Here is a 15,300-nt window from a genome sequence, read left to right as displayed (position 1 = left end):
TATATATATATATATATATATATATATATATATATATATATTGATCAGTATCAGCAGGTGAAACGTGGCAGCTACTGTACTCAGACATAGCAGCATTTAAACAGAAATTGTGATCATCTGTTGATAATTGGTGACTTTTAACATGCATATAAATATATTTCACTGGTATGAATATTAGAGTTTATTTAAATGTTTTCAATTACATTAAATGTAAAACAGCAGGAAATGTCACATTTGCGAAACAAATTAAAACAAACAAAAATGATAATGAAACTTCAAATAAAGAGCAAATGCAAGAGACCACAATGGCCAAATATTCTTAGGCTAATCAAATAAAGACACAATCACTAATTCCCTCTTCCCCAATAATTGTCATTGTCTTTGGGGTTAAAAAAATAAAAATAAAAAATAAATAAACAAACATTTTTCTATGTTAATCTTAAAAGATATGTTGTTTAATTACCAATGACATCTCCTGTTCCCTTGGTGACTTTCTAACCTGTTTTCCAGCATTTTTCACAAGTTTTCACAATTAGTAGGAAGAAGATTGTTAATCAGACCTATAAGGGATGACTTGTTCCACAGCTTGTCAACCCTCTTTAACAACTACCCAACTAATGTGAATTGTTTTCCCTATTCGTTTGCAACAAATGACTTAAGCTAATTTAATCACCTTCCATCAAAAAACCTGGTGCTATTGAAAGTCTGGGTAGTGTTTCCATATAAATTAGCTCACGTAAATTCCCTTTCGTGGGCCTTTGGTGCCTCTAGATACAGTACACAGTACTTTATAGGCTTTAGATGGGTGGTTTGTAGAAACAAAAATATACATTCTCCTCAGACAGGATCTTAATGTAAACCTAATTTACAGTAGTAAACTTTAACCATTTATACAGTAGATGTGTATAAATACACGTTTTATTTTTTCAGAATTCTATGCTGCAAGAGAGATCACGAGTTTGTGATTCTTCATTGTCATTAAATGTACCGTCTAGAAATTCTAATTGATAGAAATATACGCTTTTATTGACATAGCTCTTAATAAATAACATTTTAAATATAAACCTTTTTTGTTTGTACTATAGATATCTGAGATTTACCTGGTTTTTATGATAAAATAAAATAACAGTGTAATTTAGTTTTTAGTGGTTATTTGAAATGAGTCTTACAGCTTAAAAGCGACTCTGGCCGGATACAGGCTGCATAAAATTTAAATGTAAACATAAACTTTTTTAAGTTTAGGGATTTACTTATAGCTCGTCTACAGTGTAGGTAAAATAAGAATCAATTGTATGGTCTCATTACTGCCACCTGCTGGACTGAAGGTGCAATGCAGTTTCTCTCAGGCTAATGGTTTCATGTTTTTCACAGTAATGGGGAAGCATGTTGTTTAAATACCTGTTCCTAATATCCGGATAACACAAATCCTGGTTCTTTCAGTAAAAAGGTGCTGAATAAAACTGGTTTTACATAATTAAAATAATCCTATATTGAACATATTTATTTTAATTGCATATTATTAAACTTTAAATTAAAACAAATGTTGAATCTAAATAAAACCAAACTCTTTGGGGGGTATTCTTGTACTGTAGAGCTTTATAATATATCACAACTATGATCCTTTCACAATCCACATAATTTGCAACACAATTACCCCCCGAGGCTGTCCTTATAGTGCTAAACCTGCACAGCTGGTTAGGTCTTGTGGGTTTGTTGATGTTTAACCCTCAGGTGGCTTCTGTGAGCTAGGGCCAGGCATGCCAAGGGTCTTCCCGCTTTCAATCCCTCCATGAGTAATGAGCTATAATGGATAGGACTAGCAGCGTGATAGGAATACAGAGGGCCCCATCAAAGCCCCACTCTGCACATCCTCTGAAAAAGACTGCTCAGTAGGCATTCAGCTCCCTCATTTATTCATTAATCCAACCCTCAGCTGGTCAAAGACCCTTTAGACGGTTGTTATAAGGTGATGTTACTAATAGTAAAAGGTGTAGTGCTGTGGAGGCTTTGTTTTCCACAGCTAAATATAACAAAGCACTGAGTAAAGTTCACAGAGCTAAAATGATTATGTATACTGGAAAAGGGTCTTAATCAGGGTTTTAGAATAGAGCAACCTCAAGTTATTTTTTTTTTTGCTGTAACTATCAACAGCTTGCAGATTGTAAACATTTACTCAATGCAAATATGATTATTTTAGTTTGACAAGTTCTACACATTGGATACAGCAAATATAGACCTAAACGATTCAGGGACATTGGTAAAATTCTTTACCTTTTAAAAAATAGTTCAGATTGCTTTATTTTTTTTCTAAAAAAAATCTGTAAAATATTAAGAGACAGTCAGTTGATCATTTTATAAGTTTAAAGTAACTAAAAAAAATCCTTATGTTCATTTGATACAGCTGCATGTTTTACACACTTCAGTGGATCATTGTTTAGTTTCCAGCTGTTGTCATTATTCAGACTTACCTTGGCAAATATGCTGCATTAATCCATTATATTAGCTGATCTGGCAGAAAAAAATAGGTTTTATCTTTCAACCTGGAATTAGCTGAAAAAATGCAAAGAACCAGCGCCAAAGTTTGGCATTCTTACTGCATGTTGACATTGGCATACCAACCCTTTGTATAACAATATGACAGCCATAGCACTGAACATATACAAACTATAAAAATTTTTCATTGTTCTGTTTATTTAAACCAGTAGAAAACATAATGCTGGTAAAATAGGGAGAATTCTTCTTGTTTTCCGAACAGTACTAAATAAAAAAGCAAATTCTACTGATTTACAACTGATTGATTCAAGTGTTTTCTTAAAAGACAAGATTAAAAAACCTGGAAAATCACCATAAATATCTACATTTGACAATCACTGATTAGCTTTAGTAGCTCCGTTGTATCATTTATTCCATGTATTGTGATATTTGTACAGTAATTGTTAAAGATGTTACATCCCCATGTACTCCAATGTACTTGGAATTCAGCACATTTGAAGTCGTCCAGATGATCATGTGCAATAAAAAATTGGTAGGCTTTGTTTTTAGCTAAGTTATTTTTCATAGAGACATTGACTGCTTAAAACAGGGACACATTTAACAACTGTTTCTTTTACAGGTGTAATTTTCAGATTTACGTCTACAACTGTATTTCCAGCTATTATATACATTTTCATGTTTAATTAGTTTAACATGAGCTTCAATCTGCTTATAGTCATGGTCTGTCTTACTAACAGTTCCCTTCCATAATTTTATTTTGTTGTTTTTTGGGTTTTTTTTGTCCTTTTTTACAAACTTACAGAGATGTGACATCTGTATACTGCAGGTGGGGGAACTATTGCTGTTAATAAACTCACACAATCTCTCCTAAAAAATTCAATCCCTTTAGGGGTCCACTAGATTGCCATGGTGATAAGCTTTAATGCATTTCCCTGCAGTCATTTCTGTAAAAGGCCCTTACCTTCCATTTCACTCATTTTTTATTTTTTTGGCTCCCGTTTAACCTTTTTTCCCAATTCTACAGTGAGGTTTTCTATAATAAAAAAGAGAGGTTAAAGTGGTGAAGAAATAGCTTCACTTTCACCGTGGAAGTGGTTTTAAAATCACAGATTGTGACTCACATGAGTAAATGAAATATGGATCTAAAGTTTGATTTAGCTCACATTAGTTATAAATATGAACGTATATGTAAAACATGACCTAAAAATTTAATTATTAAAGTGGGTAAATTAGTGAGCAAAGCAGAGGTTAGTCTCTGCCAGCTAACCATCTGCCAATCCATTTAGTTCAGAAAAAACAGGCCCTAAAAATCTAATTTTCCAGTTCCAGCAGGGTGGTCATCAGCATCCCTAACTGTTAAAGCATGGGTGGAAGCCAGCACTGACTTGGATTGCAAAATTCAGCTTCACAGCCAAACTTGCTCTTAAACGTCTCATTTTAAAGAGACTGATCCAAGTTACTTTTTTCTAGTATATGTACTGTTAAGATAGACTAAGAGAGACTTTGGTGTTTACATAAAGGTGAAAGTGGCACCATCTTACAGAAAAGGAACCCAAAGTTATTTCTGGTTTTGGATAAGTCTGTATTTTCATTTCACCACCTTATCTTCTGCAGACATTTCTTCATCAAGGTCAGACAACAGGAGTGACTTCAATCCTAAGCAAACTGTCAAGTTCTTCAGGAGCATCCTTATGATAGCTTTTGATTCAGCTGTGTTAAACCGAGCAAACCATGGAGATCTTTCTTTGGACACCTCAGACCTGAACCAGTCCCTTGCTTTTTTTTCATGTTAGTGTACGGTCCTTGTCCTGCTGAAAGGTGAGCTTATACTTAAACATGCGATGTTAGTTCTCCTCAACATGTTTTATTTTCTATCTAAGCAAGAAAGTTTGGTTTCATCTGACCAGAGCTCCTACATTTAGCAATCAGCCTAATGATACTGATCGACTGAGATGATGCTCTGAAAGGTTTAACTCATCCACAATGTCGCTCTCACAAGCAGCCCAAATAATCCCCTATTATATTCAGCATTACATATTCACTTGTGAGCAACATGAGCATAATGGAAATATCAAAAACAAGTTCAGTAACCGAAGCACCTTGATTCAGTAGGGAGGATTACAGCCAGTAATAGTCAGATCTCAAATCATAAAACATACACATGAAAAATCCCTTTTATCTCCTAATTTTATGGTGAAGTATGTACTGCGTGTTTGGAGTTTCTTCTTTTAAAAATAGGGTGACTGAAATATTCCAGAATTACCGTATTTTCCGGACTACTGTATATGTTGCTACTTTTTTCCCACGCTTTGAACCATAAGAAGGTGCAGCTTTTCTGTGGATTTTTCCTAAGTCAAAAGTGGAAATCAGAGAATAAGGGGCTGATTTTAATTTAGCAGAAGAACATGCTAGTAACAGGCACGACTGAGAACAAATGTCCCAAATTCACACATTTTGTCATTTATTTGCCGCATCAAAGCTGCCGAACCAATGAGTAGATTGGGCTCAATTCCTGCAGAGCTGAAATAAAGTAGTCTTCTTCGTCCCTACTCCGGGGTCTTTATGTAGAGCTCCCCCAACAGGTTTGGTGGGAGACTGTTCAGTAGTTATCAGCGACTTATAGCCCGGTGTGGTATATATATGTACAGTTCCAGTTTGTTTTTCAAAATATTCAGTGGGCATGGCTTATAAAATATTGTAAGTAACGGTCAATGAATTTAACTTTTTCTTAATTTAGCTATAATTTTCTTCCTCCTGAGATGTTTTGGTGCACTTTAAAAGCTGTGCATGGAACTCAGATCTACATCTCACCTCACAGGCTGCTCTCCAGTCTCTTTCATTTACATAGTACAAAATTTACATAGAGGAAAAATAAGAATTGTAAAACTTTTATTCCTCCTCCATGGCTGATATGGTCCATTAAACTAACTTACATTCTTGTTCCCAATCGAACCTAAAAAGCACTAAAGTGCCTTTTCACTGCACTGAGAATTTAATATATGGATGCTGCGATAAAAAACAGGAAGCTCGATGGGTGACAGACTGAAGAAAATATAATCCTCTGTTTTTGGTGTAGTTGAAAGCTTGGCTTTATCATTATTATGTATTCAAGTTTTTATAATAAAGTAAAAAAGTTGTTTTTTTTTTGTTGGTAATTCAAAAATATACCATAAGAGAATTCATCATTTTACAAAAAAGCTAAGTAAACTAATTTAGGGATACAGTGGCTGAAAGCTGATACACTTAAATGTGGCTAGAATTCCTTTAATTCCATTTTGATTTGCTTTAACTTGCCCTACAAAATGGAAAAACTGTGGCTAACATGTTAGATTGGGATCTTGTCTAATCTGACGGCAGTTTGCATTTAGTTGAAATTAAATCTTAGAAATATTTTACCTAATATTTCTGTGTATCCTTTTGGCATCAAATGTTAATTTGCCTTTAAGGAAGAGATGACAATTTAGTTAAAGAGTCTTAAAACCCTTATCCTGGGAAAGATGTTCTTAGAACAAGTGAAATGATCGATTCATGCACAAAGGTCATCCTTTAATTAAGATTATAGTGTAAAAAGCTAGCTTTTAGAACAAGAAATGAACTTATTAAGAAATGATAAATTATCTAATAAATCTAAATCTAATTCTTATTTGATGTTGGAAAGAACAAAATCATTTCCAGTACAGCAGCTGCAAGACCTGGACTCTGTCCATTCAAGGTGCCGCTAATTTGGCTGATAAAAGTGGACTGGAGGTAGGGGATTTTTTTCTGTGTGGGGAGGGTATAGCTTTAAGCTTCTCTAATTGGATTAACCAAAAAGCATTTGAATTTTTAGTTTTTACACCAATAATATGATAGAGATGTGGAAGCGGTGAAAAAATTGAAGCTTTCTATGGACTCTATTTTATGAGGGAGGTAGTAATTAAATATGACTTTTTCTATAAATAAAACCTGAAAGAGTTGGTTCACACCTTAAATAACCTCTTTCATCACTTATGGGATTATATACAATTCATTATTTAAATAACTGACTCGGTACACTAAAAAAAAAAAAAGTTGAAATAAACTTGGATACAATTTATGTTAAAAATAAGCAGATTTTTTTATGTGAACTGTTAGTAAGTTAAGTAAAAGATGAAGACAAAGTAGGACTGATTTAAACGTAAAGGAGAGAAACACATCCTCTTTATTTCACAGACACATTTTTAAAGATTGAGGCGCAGGTTGTGTATGTAACCTTTTTATGTTTTTGAGGTTTTTACGGCACTAGTGGCTCAATTTTTCAACAGTAGGCTGACAGGAAAGGGGGTATGAGAAGGAGACATGCAGCAAAGGACAACAGGTTGAATTCAAACCTGGGTTGCCTGCATTGAGGACAAAGGTCTGCGTACATGGGTCATGTGCGCAAAGTACTGCGCCCCCAAAGCACACCCCAACCCTTTTCTTTCTGTGCTTCTTAATAATAAAAAAAAGTGTAACGATTTGCTGCAGTCAGTCACATTGTTACACAAATTAGAATTAAGTTTAACATAGTTTCAGTAATAATAGTTAAGATGTCATAGGGAACATCATTAATCAACAAATATTGTGAAGACCAAGCACTAAAAGATTCAATATGGCACCAACCTCAGTTTAATCAAATGAGAGAACATGTCACCAATACAAAGGTATCAGGACCTCTTACCCTGATGCACCAGGAAAAGCCAGACATCTCTATCAGTTTTGCAGGAAAGATGCTGTCCATAACTCTGGCCTTTGTGGGAGAATGTCAAAACATAAACATTGTTAGAAAGCCAAACGATGTAGACAAACTGGAGAGAAAACCGCATGGAGCGGAGACCAACACTGAGATCTGTTTACATGCTATAAAACAGTATTTACATACAACTGACACTAAAGATCACCCTGAACACAATCTCACATTGAAATACGGTGGGGAAAGGTTGGAAGCTCAGAGTTGATAGCAAACTTATTTGAACTAAATACCTGGCAATCCTGGAAGAAACCCCATAACTAGTGTTCACATTATAGTATGACAATAAACACACAGCCTATTATGATTTAGATTGAAAGCATATGAATCTGTAAAAATGGCTGTTTATCAAGACCCACACCCAATCTGACTGAGTGCAACGCTTTATAGAACAGACAAAAGTTTCAGTCTCTAGATGTGGAGAGCAAGTTGAGACAGTCTGAAAGAATTTGCAGGTACAGTGGAAGATAGCTCTACAAAGCAATAGCCCCAGTTACATGTTAAAACACCATTAAATGACTTTTTTTTTTACTCCATTTAAAGGATTGAAGTGGCACTGGCAGTAAAGTTAATCCTGCTGTTACTTCCAGCCTTGTGTTTGATGAATTGTGTTAATGTAAACCTGTATTTTGGCTTTAGATGGTCTACCACACAATGACCACCTCTGTGCAGGGAACAAGCATCACATGCAATCAATGTGTTACAAATTTGGGGTTTTCTAGGTTTTCCAATACACATGAGTCACACTCACCATCAACCCTGCAAGGGTTGAATTGCTGCCTTTCTTTGGTTCCATGATTCTGGGTTGGACTTTGAAAGGCTCACATGGAAGGCTTTATCGACCATTTTATCAACAGTGTGGGCTTTGACAGATTTGTGCCTTTTTGCGTTTATGACGAAAATACTGAGGACATAGACTCACTGGAAGTGAATGCAGATGATGCAAATACTCATCAGACTTTGCTTTGTAAAACGTTTTTAAAAGGATCCCAATAAAGCAGCGTTAGGTTGGGATTCAAATGTAACACAATACCTTCAACAAGGAAAAATGTAAAATTATGTTTTTGTCAAGGAAACAGGTGTCCATCATAATTTTTCTGATCATTTTACACCAACAGCGTACCACTGATGGCGTTGTTTCAAAAATAAAACTTGCGAAAACAGCTGTCTTGGTCTACGCATATCCTGCCATGCGGTCACTCAACCCACAGAGGAACTGATGTGTCTTGTGTCTGGGAAAATAAAGAAGTATGCATGAAGTCATATTTAATGACATCACTTCAGATGTGCAGGGAGTACAAAGGAGAGCACTTAGCTGCCCCTTTATCAGCATGCTCTGCCCAGCCTTTTAACCTCCCAATGGCCGCCCTGCCAGTCCTGAACTTCTAGAAATAGAACCAGTATTCCCCTAACTTCTTTGCCAGTCTGCCAATCCGATTTCATTGGCTAAGTTACTTTAGGGCCTGTGCATAGACAGTTTTGCATTCAATCAGCTGATATGTTCAAATTGGAGGACAGCGCATATACCTTGCTCTCCCTGCCAAAGACAGTCGTGACAATAACAATGAGGAAACACCTCAACACCTCACACCAGAACCAACAGGACAAAGAACACCCACACACTGGTTTGCTACACTAGAATTGGGAGGGGGGGCAAGCACAACACACACATGTGATTTCCCCAACAAAACACACACTCAGACACTGGCTCCTCCCTTTGCAAACAGAAAGAGATGGGAGGTGCAACCACTGAGAGTAAGTGGACAGGGTTTAACAGTACATGCTTAGAGGGGGAGGGACAGATCCAGTTCATTTCCTCCACATAAGTATTGGAGGTACATCAGGATACGTTTATCCAGAGTGAGAATTAACCGGAGAAGGATAAAGGGCGTGCATCCCATTTCAGGGGCAACACAGGAAGTAGGGCATGCTCAGCGCTGGGGTGAGGAAGGGAGTGAGGGAGATAAAAAAAGGAGGAGAGGGAGAGCTTTGTGGTGCTGTTTTCTCCACCCCTCCCCTTAAAGGAGCAGCAAGGAGAGGAGAGAAACATAGTCAGTCAGAGGGAGAGAAGAGAACTACAAGTAAAGACGTGAGGAAGGAGGTCTGCATCAGCAGCGAAAAGGGGGGAAAAATGGAGCTCTGAAATCCCAGTTTTTCCTCATCTTTCTCTGGCTTTTCTTTTCTCTCTCCCTCCTCACGTCTGGTTAAGCCTGCCTATTTTTCCTCTCTCTGCGAGTGTTATGAGACTCTGACCATGCCTGGTGAGTGTTATCCAGCTCTTCACATGTCATGCCTTGTCATCTTCTGTGAGAGGAGTGTTTCATGTGAATGTGTGGCCAGGAAACAATGGGTTGGATGCAGACGGCTCGCTAAAAACCTGTTTCCGCTTCTCTGAATGTGTGTACCTGTGATGCTCCAGCTGTGCTGTACTCCTCTGTCACTAACACTGTCCTGACCACACACACACACACACTTTTACAGACACATCCTTTAAAGGTTCAGGGGCTTTGTTATTACGTAACTGCTTATTTTGTATCCATGCAACGAAATAAATATTGTGTCTGGTTTTATAGAAACAACTGATATGCGTTGTGTTTTTTTTAGTCTGTGTTATTTGCTTGTTTGTGAGTGTGGAACTTAAATGTGGGAACGTCACATGAAGCTGGTCTGTGTGACGGAGGGCAGCCAGCTAACACAAATCAGATGACTGGGCCACATTGTGAGGTCAGCTGCTGGTTCTGGCCAACAGTTTCAGTCCAAGTAGATTAGCTGTGAAAGGAGCAATGAGGGAACTCTATTGTTAATGACTTTTAATCATCATGTAGTGATCCATCTTGGGAAATATGTGTCTTCCCTTATGATAAAGTAATTCCCCTTTCTACGTTAGACGTGTTGTGTTATCTGCACATCTTTTGAATGGTCATTTCCTCTGGAAATGGCCTTCATTTCCTCAAACTTAACAAAGTATCATGGAGTTAATTGAAACTTAAATTGCATCAACTAATGTAATCTTTTAGAACATATGGAGGAATATTTAACAGCATCTCTTATGATCGATTATTAGTTCTCATGAACCCCAACAGGCCATTTAATGTGTGCCACTCAAGCATTTACAATGGTTACAGCAATGTAGTGGCAGGAAAACCCTTTGTTTGAGACCTTATATGCATGAAATTAGTCAGCATCCACACATAATGTTTGATTAATTAAATTCGGTGTCACTTGGTGTTTTTGATTTACAAAATGATCGAGTAACACATTTTATTTTTCTAAGAAATAATAAATGTCCTCTTCTTTGAGCTCTGAGAATATCTGAATTTTAGGCTTTTAAGATGTTTTTCTACAAATCTAAGTTTTGTTTTTATTTTTTGACAAAGTAAACTATTTTTCAAAAATGCTAGTTTGTACATCCTATTTAGATCAACCTGATTACAAGAATAGTCAACAAATTAAACAAGTAATTGTTTAATTTAGCATAAAAAACATACATTAGGTTTTATCAAGATCATTAACATGATCTGTGTTGTAAATAACCATGTTACTTTACTGATACTTCGCCACTGCAAGCAACAACTTTCCTGTTTAATAATGTATTTCTTTGTTCTTTTCATTCTATTTATATGTATATCACCATTTGGCATCTCAAGGCACCTAATGCAACAAGGCCGAAAACACCATCAGTCATTTCCTACACAATACAGCCAAATCCGGACCCAATGAGATACAGTTCAGTTTTTCTTTTCTTTTTTTTTTTTTCTTTTTTTATAGAATACAGTCAGATTTAGTTGATGGTTTAAAACCATCCATCCATTTTTCATACCCACTGGACCGTGCAGGGTCATAGGCGTCTGTCGCGTATGTTCTCGGTTGCTGGGTGAGAAGCAGAGTAATCAGGTTGCCAGTCCATCTCTGGGCAACACAGACATGCACAAGACACCCAATCAGGCAAGTGGAGAACATGCAAACTCTTTGTAGGAAGGAGCCAGGGTGGGATTAGAATCCAGGACCATCTTGGTGTAGGGAAACAGTGCTACAAAGCCACATTTAAAGCTGTTTGTCAAAATATTTCATAACCTTTAACTTAGGATGCAGCAATCCCTCGTCTTTAGCAAGCATGTGGCGACAGTGGTAAAGAACCACTCCTAATTTATGAAGAAGAAAAATGCAATAAAAAAAGTTACAAAACACAAAGGTATGCTGTACCTAAAAGGTTTACTTTCTAAGAGAAAACATAAGACCAAGTACTTTCATTAGTAGCTTTGTGTTGAAAGAGAAATGCAGCCTGGCACTGAAGCAATTAATTTGGAGTACTTACAGTACTTCGAGCACTAGGAGTGCTTGATTTGAAAACTTTACATAAAACAACAAAATATATATAATTTTTTGTATTTTTTAGGACAGAGACACAGTTGAGCATGAAAAAAACTGAGTCAGTGGCACCTTCTATTCTAAAAACATAGTGTCCAATATTTTCTTTGTTTAGACCATAAAATGAAATGTTCCACAGATTGTTTGAGCGATTATACAGTCTGTATAAGCATTTAATTTAAATCCCCTTTTCATTTTATAAAGAAGACTTAAGGTAATCAGCTTTACATGGAGAGTCTTTCTTATTTCAAAGAAAGAGGCATTTTCATCTTTGGAGAAAGCAGTAATGGTGGTCGCCGTAGACGCTAGATAATTTGTGCGCTTGTTTGCCGCAGCATGCTGTTTCTGGTGGTTTTAGAGCTCAGCTGGTGGCATGTGTTCTTGAGGCTTACAGAAATGAATAAAAGAAGCAGGCTCAATTCAACATATCATGCTACAAGCATTTGGTGGACTGAATGTATGCACTGGCTGTTTGTGCAGTTACATTAGGAGTTATTTTTCCCTCCACATAGCCAGGGGCAGCATCTCACTGTATGTGCATGGAGCTGATGTTACTGTACATACTGATGTCTGTTCACACGTATTCAGGGGTCGGAGTTTGTTTTGAGCTTGTATGTTTGCTCAAGCCTTCTTAACAAGTAAACAAGTGATGATAGGGCTGGTGGTCATTTCTCCTGCTTTATGGGCAAGATGGTAGATCAAAGGGTGATACAGTAAGACTCAATGTGATATTAGAATAGAAGAAACTATGTGATGAAGGAAGACGACTGAAACAAAACAACAGACAGCGATTGTTTATGCTCTAATATTTTCTGCACTTGTTAATTCCGGGTGACTAAACCTTTTTTCTACCTCCCAGACAGTTTCTTCTCACTTCAAAAAATGACCAAAGGCCCATTTGGATGTTAATGTGATTTAATAGCGGCCCATATATTTTGTGTGTCATGTGTTATGGAACAATGAACGTAGTGCTGTGTTGTAATCTGTCCCCCAATACTGCTTCCCATCTGTTCTTATCATTTTTGGAGTGTTGTCTCTGTGTAAGTACTCTGTCATGCTGTGGATCATCTCTATGATGTACATTGATTTACTGAGAGCTGATGAAGTGGAGCGGAGCATTTGATCAACACTGGGGCATGAAAGGGAGGGAGGGAGGGAGGGACGGAGAGGCTGGATGGAAGAGCTAAGAGTTGATGGACACATAGGCTCACTTCTGGAAAAGGCTAGAAATGGTGCAAGTTAACTCTGATAAATTATCCTTTCAACTATAAATTTAAAATATCTATATGATTAGTGATATCTTAGATGTAAGCATTACCAGGTCATGCTAACCTATACTGCTAGTTATTTAAGCCAACCACAAAATGTGTCATAAAGGTGGTTGATTCAGGCTGCTTTTTTCAAAGTTCTAATTGTTTAAATGAATTCATTTATTTTTGTGCATGAGGAGGAGCTGTCCACCAGAAAAATGTATTTATTCCCTTCTTGGGGCCATTTCATAAAATGCTGAGAGAGCAGAGGGAGTTAACCTGAAGCTGACTCCAGCAGATAAAATGAACGATGAACATATTAGAGCAGATTTGCTCTGTATTATTCTTTTTGAGTTTTTACGGCCTATCTATTATGGATCATGCCGGATTTACAGAAGTCTTTGTGAAAGTATTAGTGCTTATCTGTAATATTTTTTTTACTAGCTGTAGAAAAATGTTGTATAACTATAAGCTTGCTGAATGCAAACATAAAACCTCTGAGTGGTGAAAGCTATTAGCTACAGTAGTCAGACATCCACCTATTTATTCTGACTTTACCAAATGTTGGAAATAAAGATATGTTAGGAAACATCAACAGTTTTAAGACAAAGGACAAGCGCCACCCATATACCACGAAATAGAAGCATAGACAGTAGTTTAAGTAATAGAAATCACATATAGGTAATAAATAAATGAACATAAAGTATTATATACACTAATATGTTATTATGTCTGTGCGATGAGAACATTTTGAGTTTAAATTGTATTTAATGTTAAAGTCATCTTAAGCAGACAGTGTACATCTGCTAGCTCTTCTGGTTCTAATTATGAATTTCCTTATATTTTGTCTCTTGTATCTTCAGGTTGCAGAACAGGGGATTCCAAATCATACACCAGATTTCTAGCTGGTAAATTTCTATGTAGTCAAGGAAGACATATGTATTCGATACACAATATTTCAATATTTAGAACCACTTTTACATAATGAAATGTATTATATCTAATGAGCAGACAAGAGTGTGAGTCTAGGTGTGTTTAACTTAAAGGTATAGTGGTGGATTTTGACAAATGTTTGAAAAGACCTGCCCTCTCCACTTGAAAAAAAATGAGCATGCACAACCCTATACCCACTCCCAAGAGGGAACGCCTCTAAAATGCAGAAGCCCATTTCCCCTTGTGCACACTTAATTTAAAAGTTGCTGTTTGCATCACTTACACAAGCTTACTTTCCAAAAGAAGATTTGCATTTTTTCCACTATGTCAGACTCACACCTTGTAAGTGAAAATGGGGACCAGCACGTAGGACGGCCTTACGTAAACATATCACCAGGATGATTGACAATTAGGAGGACTAATTATTTTGATGATCCACCCGGAAAAAGAACATCCTCCCCTATACCTTTCAAGAAAATCATCTGTAAAATATGCAAGACATTAAAAGGAAAAAAAAAAATTTGGTCTTATAATAAACAGGGTTTACCATTAAAATCAATCTTTAATTATCTTTAAATAATTAATATAATAATATAAAAAATAATAATTTAATTAAAATCCCCACTTCTACAGGGTTTCAGCATCCTCATGAATGAGCTGTGTTTGATCCAGACCTCATGTATTACAGTCAGTGACATTATTCTATGTCTGCCTGGGAGAGCAGGCAATGGGAACATATGGTCATAATGGAGTGGTGTTGTCAATACTTGAATCAGTAGTTGGCTTTCTCTTCCCCTTAAGGCCAGTGTGAATTTAGTTGGAAAAGCTGCAGAGGAGTGCTCTCTACACACACGTCTCTCCTCTCCTTTTTTTTCATTATTTTAGCAAAAACAACATAGGGATGTTTATGTCATTGAGTCATGCCTGCTCTATTTGGTTATATGTGTGCACTTTTGGAAAAAGGACTAAAAAACTGTTTCTCAATTGATGATTGCAAACATGCAGATCTGTTCATCAAGATTTTTAGTGATTGAAACACTATGTCTTGGCACTTGGAGAGTAAGGACTGTGTGATTTCATTATCTGCTGTTTACTTAGGAGAGGAGATGCTGATGCAGATAAAATCTGCAGATAATGGGAGTCTGTGTTTTTACAGAAATGTACGTAATGACGCAATTTGTCTGATTATGTATAATGTCAGAAGATTCTATGAATGCACCAAATTTCCATGTTTTTAAATCACACTGTTTATTAAAAATGCTGCTAAATGACACATGCCCCATGACGTGAATAACAAATAATTGTTTTCTTTTTTTTCTTTTAAGAATAACTTAACAAAAAGCTATTGAAATGACTCCTCTAGATTAACCGGTTAAAGTAATCTAAATGAATAAACTAATAATGCAGTCTACATTGCAAGCTTTATTTAGTATTCAATTTCCAGCTTTTAGCCAAGTAAGCCATGGCAAATTTAAAGATCAGTTTCTTTTTTATGTATACATAGAGCAT

At 36.4% G+C, this 15,300-nt stretch overlaps 1 protein-coding gene across 11 annotated transcripts in view; it reads left to right on the top strand.

Annotated features, from left to right (window-relative positions):
• The window catches only part of dab2ip (DAB2 interacting protein), a 199,028-nt gene that overhangs the window by 115,953 nt on the left and 67,775 nt on the right, over window positions 1-15,300 (top strand). Inside the window, exon 1 of one of the 11 annotated variants that reach the window (XM_015384544.1) lies at window positions 9,034-9,501. The exons of the other annotated variants lie outside the window; for them this stretch is intronic. The gene's annotated coding sequence lies outside the window, so the exon portion shown is untranslated. Of the gene's footprint in view, window positions 1-9,033; window positions 9,502-15,300 lie in introns of those variants that run through there. 11 annotated transcript variants of the gene reach the window in all.

This window comes from Cyprinodon variegatus, unplaced genomic scaffold (assembly GCF_000732505.1).
Source record: "Cyprinodon variegatus isolate N-32 unplaced genomic scaffold, C_variegatus-1.0 Scaffold315, whole genome shotgun sequence".
In the NCBI taxonomy this organism is placed as follows: Eukaryota; Metazoa; Chordata; class Actinopteri; order Cyprinodontiformes; family Cyprinodontidae; genus Cyprinodon; species Cyprinodon variegatus.
Note: the sequence above shows the minus strand (reverse complement) of the source record. Positions and strands in the feature narration are given on the sequence as shown.